Here is an 11,036-nt window from a genome sequence, read left to right as displayed (position 1 = left end):
CATGGCAATTAGCCACTAATGAGAGGCCTGCTTGACCTGCTCAGCAGGCAGGGCCAGGCTGGGAGAGAAGAGGGCCCAGGGAGAGCCTGGCAGCCCTCCGGGGTTCCCCCTCTGCTCCTGTCTGGTGGAGCTGCAAGAGGCAGCAGAAAGAGATGGTCACAGAGAGGCCCTGGCCCTGCAGTGGTGACACTCCGACCTCGGGAGGACAGGTGCACACACATCTGTCCACAGGCATGGAAGGTTGGCCCTACCCTGGCCCCAAGAGGACCAAGCAGGTGACCCAGAGGCTTCATCTCTGTGGGGACAGTGGGCCAAGCAGTACCAGCGGGCAAGCTGAGAGGAGAAGCCCCTCTATTGCCTGACCAGGCTCTGGGCCCAGCAGCTCCATCCTCTGCCACGGGTCCCAGGGAGGACGGCCAGGCCACTGGTCTGTGCTCTCAGGGGGCAAGCACCGGGCACAAAACTAGCTTGGATGGGGCAACTCCAAGCCATTTGTTAAACCACTGGCCTGTCCTGATGGCAGGTTTGCAAGTGGTTTGCAAGTGGTTTACGGTGCTGTTAGCCATGGCCCCATTAGAACATCAAGGTCAGGCTTGCTGGCAGCCCCGAGTTGCCTCTGCACCCGAACTTTGTACTCAGCTCCCAAGTCATCAAGGAGCCATCTGGAGTATCTGTGGCAGAGGCGTGGGGCTGCCAGGTAGAGTAGGGAACCTCTGCAGGAGCCCCAGTCCCAGGACCTCCCCCAGGCCTGCCCGCCCTATGGTGCTCCACACCCTTCAGATCTGCAGGCTCACCCTGCAGGTCTTGGTAACCTGGCTTCTGGAGAGGCAGCCCCTCTGCGTGTTGTGGGACCTGTGGGCCCCTAAGTAGTCGTAGGCCCCAACCCTGCAATCACAGCAGGTCTGGGGCTGGTGTACCCCAGGCAAGGGTTGAGGGGGGCATCCAGAGCTGCTCCACCAGCCTGGCCTGAGAAGATGACAGACCTAGAGATGTCTGACTGCCCACTCGGACCTCCCTGGGGTCAGTTTTTACAAACATGTCCATCTCTGGCACGCTGGCGACCAACACCCCCACTACGGGGGAACAGGCAACATCACTACTCCTCCACTGCTACGTCTGACCCCCTCCTTACTCCCCCATCTGTAGATCCCCCACCAACCCTGTGTGTGACCCCCGACGCTGTCCTTCCAGTCACCCCTCACCCAGCCCCTACTGCCTGGGACAGGCCCTTCCCTGCTCAGCCCTCGGCCCCGCCACCTTCTGGAGCACTCCTTGGACCTCCCCAGTGAGGGGAGCTCAGGCAGCCCCCACCCCAGGGGACAGCTCAGGGGCTGACCTGCACCGTGACTGGAACCCACTTGGCCATTGGAAGCTCAGCTAGTTTTCTCTGTGATGTTTTTACTGGTTTGTGAAGGTCAGGTCTGACCACTGACTGTGGGAGAGTCACCCTGGAAAGTGTGCTTTTGGGACCCAGCAGCCAAACCTGGGGAGCACCCAGCTTGTGAGATCATGGGCTCCCCTCAGGAGACCCCACCCCAGGCTCCCTGTCCTTCTCCCCTGACAATCTCTGCTCACCCAGCAGGGCCGCCACAGCTGGGAGTCCCCTGTACCCGCTGGAAGAGGAGGTCTTTCTTGTGCTGGGGGCACCTCCACTCTCAAGGAGGGAGCAGGCGGCCTTGGGGTGTGTGGGGGACAGGGAGCCACTCTGCAGAGCAGACCCCGACAGGGCCCCCCGTCACGTGTGCCCGGGGTGCTGTCCTCCCACTGTTCTGGCCCAGGAGAGCTGCAGCCCCGAATTATCTGAGGTTCTGGCCCATGTCTCCACATCTGCCTTGGTTTCCCTTCTGTGGGGGGTGTGGAAGAGGTGACCTAGGACCCCTCCAGGGTCAGCCCTGCCCTCCAAACCTGCCCTCCCTAAGCACCCTGGGCTCCTCCTCCTCCTCCACACCCCAATCTGGGCCCTTCTCTATTAGGTCACCCTCCCCACAGGCAGCCAAGGCAGCGGGCAGTTATGTGTGTGTGTGTGTGTGTGTCTGTATAGCCTGTATTCTCTCAGAACTGGGGACATTCTGGGAGCCTGAGGACAGTGGGGAAGCAAAGTCACCTCAATGGTCTTGAGGGGTGGCCCCCCCCCACAGCCCGGCCACTCACCATCTGAAGCTGTCCTGGAACATGGTGGGGGCCTCGCAGGCGGCAAGGGGCTGAAGAAGGACCTGCCATGTGGGGTTGGCAATGCCAGGCAGGGCACAGGAGTAGCCCGAGGGCAGGATGGGAGGGGCCGAGAGCACCACCCCAGCTGCCCAGGATGCCTGCCATGCCTCGAGGCTCACCTGGTGAGCTCCAGGAAGAGCTGGTCCAGGGCCTGGTCCACATCCAGCTTCCAGGTGATGGCACCTGAGGTCATAGGGAAGGTGGCCAGCTGCTCCAGCACAAGTCTACCCAGGACCTGGGCCTGGGGTGTGCACTGCCTGTCAGCCTGGCCGTCCTCTGGTGTCTGTCCTCCCACTTGTCTGCCCGAGGCACCCCACCCTCGCGTGCCCGCTCCCTGTGCTCCCCACCGCTGACCCTTGGGTTCGAGCCCAGCAGGTGCTTAGTTGGACACGATGCTGTTTCCCAGGTGCGTATCTAGCCACAGCTGGGAGTTTGCACCCTAGGGCCACTCAGATGTGTCGAGGGGAAGGGGTGCCCAGGGGCCCCTTCTCAGCCCATGCTGGGGTTCAGATATCTGCAAAGGAGGCAGCCCTCAAGCCTAGGACCTGGGATGGGGCCTTCAGGGTCCAAGCCTGACCTCTGACTCTAGCCAGGGCTGTCCCCAGTGACTGCCCCAGGGCCTGGGACTGTGGTGGGGTGGGGGGTCAGGGGATTAAGATGGCTCTGCCCACCCACCCTCACCCCCAGACACCTGCAGGTCAGGACATTTCTGCAGATGCTGTGGGTGCCGGTTCTGGGAGCAGCTGGAAGACAGTGAGGGGGCCCTTCCTTCTAGGGTCAGGGCACGTGTGGGTGGGGTCACCACCCAGGCCTCCTCAGACCCAGTGTCAGGGCTTCCCATGCCTGCCTGCTCCTACATCTGCTGGAAAACGTTGTGGGAGGTGTCCACCAGGATCTGGGCCAGGACAGTGCTGTCCATTACCAGCACAAAAGGCCACAGGGGAGCCTGGTGACAGAGTGCCACGTCCTGGCTGCACGGCTCTGGGATGCTGGGCCCCAGGCAGCAGGAGAGGTCCAGCAGGGGGTGACTGGGCAGTGCTGGGCAGCCAGGCATGAGGAACAGGAGGCAGCTGGGCAAATGGCAGCCCCACGGCCTTCTGCACCCCCAGCCCCATCCTTGGCCAGCACACTCAAGTACACAGCCAGCAGAACCAGCTGAGTTAGGGTTCGGAAGTGGTGACCTGGAGCAGAGGCCCACTGTATGTCTGCCCCAGGCTCCAAGCCAGCGGACTCTGGTCCCCTTTTCTATTTTGCCCAGACTGGGGGACAGGTTTTTTTTTTTGAGAAATCGGAGCAGGAGCCAACCTACTGAGCTTTGGGCACGGCTCCTGTCCCCTGGGAATGTGGGTCCTGCCAGGAGACCTGGCTGGCTGCCCTTGGCTTCATGGGGATTACTGGATCAGAGCTACATGGGTCTACACTGGCAATGGAAACAGCCAAGCCAGAAGAGATTATTTATCCCACTTCTTAGGTGTGGCTGGAGGTGCCCTGATGGGAGCAGGCTCAGCCAGGTGGAAAAAAAAAACGCAAAAAGCTTTTCTTTTTTTTTAATTGCAGAATAAACAGCCCCTAAATTGTTTTGTTCACTCAAAAATGGTGAACAAGCCAAGGGTAGCTGGAGGGCAACTCCTGACAGGACAGGCAGGGGGTGTGCGTGATGGGTAGGCGAGCAGGAGGTGGGCTGTGCACCAGGACTGCACCATGAGGAAAGGCTAGAGGGGCCCCCCCAGTGGGCTGCAGGGACTGGGCAGGAGGTGGGAACCAGGGCAACTGTCATCTTTCCACATTTTCTTACATTTCTTTAAAGAGCATCACATACTTTTGCATATTAGGAAAAAAAATCTATTGCTGGGTTTGTCTCAGCATATGGTCACCAACACCTGCTGTGATCCACCTTTTGAATTTTGTAAATCTCCTGGTTTGAGTTCGAATTTCTAGGGTTCCTGCAAAGGTTGAAGCTGGCTTCACAAGCCACTAGCTCCTCAGTCTCCTGAGAATTCCTGCTTGCCTCCTGGGCCCCCTTCCTATCGGTTTCTGGCTTTTCTTGTTGATGTGCGGTTCTTCACGTGTCCTCCCAGTTTCTGAACCACACATGGCATTATAAGCTGTTAGACATCTCTTCTCTCCTTCTGACAGCTGCCTGTTAGCTGCCGATTTGTTTATTGCATGGGAATCCTTAACTCCAGTGACGTCACGTTCACCCACCGGCTCAGGGCAGGTTCTGTTGTGGAGGGTCTCCACATCTCCCTGCGTTCCTCAGGCCCTCCTTTTTCTGTCCATCTAATCCCCTCGGTGGTACACAGGTCTTTAATGCACCCGGTATCCAACTTGTCTGATGTAAACAAGGGCTCTTGCTTTACTTTTCTTCACTCAGGGCGTCCCATTTTCCAACACCATCGGTCCTGTGGATCTGTCCCTCCCCCGACACTGCTCTGCAGAGCCACCTTTTCCATGAGTGAAGCTCCATGTGCACAGGGTGTATTTTCCTTGAAATCTGTAGACTGTGCCTTTGTTTCTATCTTAATCACTGTGGTGATGTCTTAATATCTGGCAGCTTGCCTCTTCGCCTCTTCTGTTTAGTTCATGGATATTTATTCCCTTTATGTTCAATGAATCTGTTGAGTTCTTGAAAAACAATTCTCCTAGGGTTGAATTGACTGTTAGGGTTGAATTGACTTTATAGGATAATGTCAGGGGAACTGACACTTAATCATGCTGGGTTGTTCCAGAAAAAATTCTGTGTTATCAGATAGGCTGATTTCTATGAATCTACTTTGTGGATTTCATTGTTATTAGAAATTATACATTTTCCTATTAAATTTGTTCTGATTGCTGACAGACAGGAATGCTATTGATGTTTTATTGTGGTAAAATACACATAAATAATTACATTGTAATAACTTTTAGGTGTACAATTCAGTGATGGTTAAGTACATTTGCAATGTTACGTAACCATCACCACCACCAGTTTCCAGAACTTTTTCATCTTCTGAAACAGAAACTGCACCCAATAAACAATAATTCCCACTTCCCTTGCCTCCCTGGTAACCTCTGTTATACTTTCTGTCTCTATGGGTTTCCCTAATGTGGACATTTCATATAAATGGAATCACACCATAATTTTGTTGGGGGGGGCAGATATTAGGTTTTATTTATTTATTTAATGAGGCACTGGGGATTGAACCAAGGACCTTGTGCATGCTGAGCACACGCTCTACCACTGAGCTGTACCCTCCCCCGACCATTCTTGTGTATCTGATTTCTTCCACTGAGCATGATGTTTTCAAGGTTCATCCACGGTGTAGCCTGTCTAAGAACTCCATTCCTTTTTATGGCTGAATAATATTCCATTGCATGAATTGTACCACATTTTGTTTATCCATTCATCCACCAATGGACACTTGGGTTGTTTCCCTGTCTTGGCTCTTCTGAATAACACTGCTATGAACATGGGTGCACAGGTTATCTGTTTCAGTCCCTGTTTCCAAATCTTTGGGGTGTATCTTAAATTGCTGGGTTATGTGGTTATTCTGTGCTTAAGTTTTTGATGAACTACCAGACTGTTTTCTACAGCCCCTGCACCATTTTACATTCCTACCAGCAGTGCACAATGTAACAATTTCTCCACATCCTTGCCAACACTTGTTATGCTATTGATTTTCAAATCAATGTTTTCTGGTATAATTTATGCACAATGAAGGCATCCATTTAAAGTGTACAGTCCAGGGGGGAGGGTATAGCTCAGCAGTAGAGCATGTACTTAGCAAGCTCAAGGTCCTGGGTTCAATCCCCAGTGCCTCTATTTAAAATAAATAAATAAACCTAATTACCACCCCCTACAAATAACATTTTTAAAAAAGTGCACAGTCCAAAGAGCTTGGGTGGTTACACACCCCATGAAATCTCCCCCCAGTAAAGACACAGAACATTTCCATCACCCCCAAAAGTTTCCTCCCTGCTTACTCCTATGAACAGGAATCCTTAATTTTGATGAAGCTGCCTGGCCCCTGGCCACCACTGATGTGCTTTTTGTCATAATAGATTAGTTTGCTGTTTAACATTTTTATAGAAACAGAATCATACATCACGTCCTCTTTGATGTTGGCCTCTTTCAGTCAGCATGATGATTTTGAAATTCATCCTCCCCGCATCAGTAGTTTGTTCTTTCTTACTGCTGACTAGGACGGCATCATGTGAATATATCATGTTTTGTTTATCTGTTGATGGGAAGTTGTTTTTCCCCATTTTGGTATTGTGAGTAGAGTTGCTAGGAATATTCACGTACAAGTCTTTCTGTGCACTTATTTGTTTCTCTGGACCAGTTACTTAGGAGGAGAATGGCTAAGTTGCATGGTTAATTGTATGTTTAGCTTAGTAAGAAAATGCCAAACAGAAGTGCCAATATTACCTTGTGCTCCCGCCAGCAGGGTTCGAGACTCCCAACTGTCCCACATCTGTGACACACTTGGCCTTGTCAGTGCCTTTAAATGCTGTCATTCTGGTGGGTGTGTGTCTCCTTGTGGATTTGATTTGCATCTCCCCAGGGAGTGGTGGAGTTGGGCATCTTCTCATGAGCTGATTGACCATTAACCGTTAACTTCTTTTGTAAAGTGTCTATTCAAGTCTTTGGCTTGTCTTTCAAAAACAGCTTCCCTGAGATAGAATTTCCACACCATGTAACTTACCCATTTGACGTGTAGAATTCAATGTTAGGATATACACAGAGAAGAGCTTCCTTTAATCTGAGTCATCGAACGCCGGATGCCTTTGGAATTTACCTTTTGCTTCTGACTTGATAATGTCTCTTAACAAAGTCAACCTAACATTACAAGGGAGAACAGAACTTACAGGCAAAACATATAATGCTTTACCGTCATCTTAACAACAACAAAAATAATGTGTTTCATATACTTCTTATGCAATCAGAGTTAAAACCAGACATGACCCCTCCTTTCCCAGGCAGACCACAGTCGCTGTATCTTTTGAGCTCAGACTGCAGTTCCTCCTTGCAGGCACAGAGGAAACTGCCACATCTCACAATCCATTTAACTGTGCAATTGGGTAGCTCCCACCTAACCCTCAATTGGAAGTGATGGATCCGGTTAAGTCCATCCAGGGAATTTTTAAATTTCAGATTTTTCATTTTTAATATTTCCTGTTTGGTTCTTTAGAAAATACTGTCATTTTTTCCTACCTCGGCATTCACAAGAGCTAATTTTCCATTCCCTCGATGTCTAATAATGCTAATAACTATCTTAACTTGGCATGGATTCTCTTCCCTGGAGAATGGGTCACAATCTCCCAGCTCTCCCTATGCCAAGTCACAAATGTTGTGACTATTTTATTGTGTGGACACTGCATTCTGTTATATTCCTACAAAGACTGTTGATGCCTCTGTTTTGGTGGACAATGAGCTCAGTCAGACTTGAGCTGTAACCTCTGCCACCCCGAGGAGGGCAGAGGTCAGTCTTGGCCAGTTTGTAATCTGAGCTGTTTCCCGTCTGCCCTGCACACGTGGCTCAGGGGTCAGCAGGAGGTCTAGGTGGCATCCATGCACAGAATTTGGGGTTCCCTCCTCTGGCTCTCTCTTTTTCAGGGTTCTCCATTCACTCTCTACTGTCTGGGGATTCTGGGCTCCTTCCTCTCTTCAGCCAGAAACGTGGTGTGATTTCTGCTGGAGTCTAAGTGCTCCACCCAATAAAGCCCCTCACACAAAGGGAAACACACCCCATGCTGGTATCAATTCCCACCTGAAATCTGTCTTGTTTCCTTCACACCCCAGAGCCCTTAGGGAATTGGTTTTTTACATCTTGTCCAGAAGTTTTCAGCTGTTCTCTGCGAACGGAACTTTTTTTCCAGGGCACTTACTCTATGCATAAGTTGGTTCTTATACCTGGCAGCCTTCCTGAATTCTGTATCAATTAGCATTTGGCTCCACTGCACGTAATAGAAGACCCAGCTCATGGAAAAAGGTCAGAGACGGGGCAGCTGTACATACTTGGATCAGCCAACAGAAACCTTTGCAGATGTAAAATGCAGAGACAGACTTCACACAGGGGATTCTTGTTCACCAAAATGTTGGAGCACACAGGGTTGGGGTGGGCAGTGAGGGAGCCACAGGGACTCCATCTGCCGGGGTGCACACCAAAGCCATGGAGCAAAGTCAGATCGGCATGCGGATGCTGGCATCCGGCCAGCACAAAGACACACACACTGTCTAACCTTGTAGCCACAGCAGCAGGAAGGTGGCTTCCACCTCCCACCTGGGAGACAGCCGGTACCTCAGTAGGTGGGCTCCTTCAGCCCCACATCTGACCACCCCCATGGTGATGTGCAGGCCAAACGGCCCTGATCCCGGAACTCGCTCCCGGGAGTCACATTCTGGCCAAGTAGCCACCACCCCAAACCTGCTGACCTTGGGCTTGGAGGGGTGGCCGACGGAGACTCTCATGGCACCAGCTGGGAGAACACACCTCACCTTGCTGTGTGATTGTGACCTCCCTGCAGCAGCGAGCCTCAGTTTCCCCACCTGAGAAATGGGAGAGTAAGACCCTAAGAGGCAAGGGCGTGGCTCTACACACACCTGGTATGTGGGTCAATCTGCCCGAGGCTCCCACACCCGCCCACAGTGGGAGAGGCAGAGGCAGCTCTCCACCCCACAACCCTCCCCAGGACTCCATCCTCCCACACATTCCTGTGGCCTGAGTACTGCCACTCCCAGCTGCCGGCCAGTGCCTCATTTGTTTGCCTCGACAGACCTCAGAGGCTGCCAGCCTCTTGCTTCCCAGTTGATGAAACTGAATCAGAGGAGGCTCAGAGTTGGCTGATCACCCTGGAACATCAGAGTCACCACAAGCAGGGTCCCCCAGATCCTGTGGAGGTGACTGGGAGCTCCCAGCCCAGGGTCCAGGCTCATGACCATGGCCTCATCTGTGTGGAGTGGGGTCACGTGGGAGGGCAGGCCTGCGAAGGGGAATGGGGGACACCTCTGTCAGCACCTTTAGCCAAGCAGCTCTGGGTAGGAGCAGGGATTAAGTGGAGGCTGGTACTGGGACCCACCCTGCAGGGGACCCTGGCCAGCCCCACACAAGCAGGCTGGGGTGGTGGGGAAACCCCACCCCTGCCCCCTCTGTATGCTCCCTCCCTAGTTCCCACTGCACTTGGGGAGCAGTGAGGATCACCTCCCCTGTTCTCAGAGGGCAGTGCCCTCAGGGTCAACTCTACTCTAGCCCTAGCTGCTTCTGACATGCTGTGTGACCCCGGGCTGGCCACACAACATCTCTGTGCTTAGGGCAGATAAAATGACCCTGTATCCAAGACCCTAAATCTGTGATCCATGCCCCTGCCCACCCTCACCAGAGGAATCTGAAGCTGGCAGGGAATGTGGTCTAAATTCATTTTCCATCATTTGAAGGCCAGACTTTGGGGACTGTGGTTGAGCTGGGGTGGGAGGTTCTGGAGGTGGGTAGGACAAGTGGGGCGGGAGAGAGCTTCAGCCAGTGTCCTGCAGCTGCACACCTGCTGGAGGCTATGAGCTGATGACCCCTGGGCTCGGGGGTTGGAGCTGACCATTCCTCTGTCACAGTCACAGCTACCTCTGTCTCACACACCACTCTGCTCAGCTGGTGGTCCACTCGGATGCCAGACCCCATAGGCTAGCAGGGCAGGGACAAGAGGGCAGGAGCAGGGCCAGCCCTCTCTGTGGCAGGCCCCACCCCTAGGTCCTGGGTAGGGCTTGAATCACCTACCCCGGTGTGTATCAGCGTCCGTGTAGGGCCCAGCACACAGTAGGCACTCAGCGAGTATGAGGTGGTTAATGAGTGACAGGGGTCCAGGGGAACACTGGTCTTGGAGGGCTCAGGGTTGGAGATGGGACCATCCCAGCCCAGAAGGGGAAGCATCAGAGCAGCCTTGCATAGGGAGGCAGAGTGCCATAGGGGACTGTTCCCTTGTCACACAAATATGCCTGCCCTAGACTGGCCGAAACAGATGTGGCTTCTGCAGGTCACACCTGGGCTACTCTGGAAGCTGCAGCTCCAAGACAGCTGAGGTGCATCTGTGGCCCAATCTGGCCTACCTGGGGGTAGGTTGCAGATTCCAGGGCCTATAGTGGGAGACCCCAGCTAGGGCACTAGGGGGGGTCCCTGGTTACATGGGATGGGGGTAGGGGCTGAGAGGAGACAGCAGGGGCTGCACAGCCTTTGCCTGGCCTCACCCACCCCACAGGTAGGGGCCCCAGTGAGCGGCCCATTCTCCAGGGCACTCCCCCAGGCTGGGCTCTTTGCCTGGCTGAAAGCGGTTGCTGAGACATAAACGTGCCTCTCCCCCATTTCTGAGCTGGGGTGGGGCCCGACACAGGCCTTGGCGAAGGTTTGGGGGAGGGTATGGCTCCACTGCCCTTGGCTGTAGGCGGCCTCCCACTCTGGGTCTCTCTGGGAGGGCAAGAGTGGAAGGTGGTTCGGTTTCCTGCAAGCCCCCCTCTTTAGGGAGCAGCACCCCACCCACCTTCCACTCACACTGGTCCAGGCCTCTGTTTCCGGAAGGACCTCAGAAGGGAAACCAGGATGGCAGGTGGGCTGTGGCGGCCTCGTCCACCTAGGAGGGCCCTGGGATTACACAAAGCCAGGCACCTGTGGCTGTGGGTGGGCGGGGAGGACGGCCATGCTGCAGGTTGAGGGGTCAGCGTGACCCCCAGCCTCCAAACTGCTCTGTCCCTCTGCTTGGGGTGGGGACACCAAGGCCAGCCAGGCCCTGCTTCCTTGCACACGAAACTCTCCCGCCCTGCCCCATGGGGAGAGAGGATGGGCGCCCGCCTGGGCTCTCAC

Source organism: Camelus ferus, chromosome 18 (assembly GCF_009834535.1).
Source record: "Camelus ferus isolate YT-003-E chromosome 18, BCGSAC_Cfer_1.0, whole genome shotgun sequence".
Classification (NCBI taxonomy): Eukaryota; Metazoa; Chordata; class Mammalia; order Artiodactyla; family Camelidae; genus Camelus; species Camelus ferus.
The sequence above is the reverse complement of the archived record's forward strand: the minus strand, read 5'-3'. Positions refer to the sequence as shown.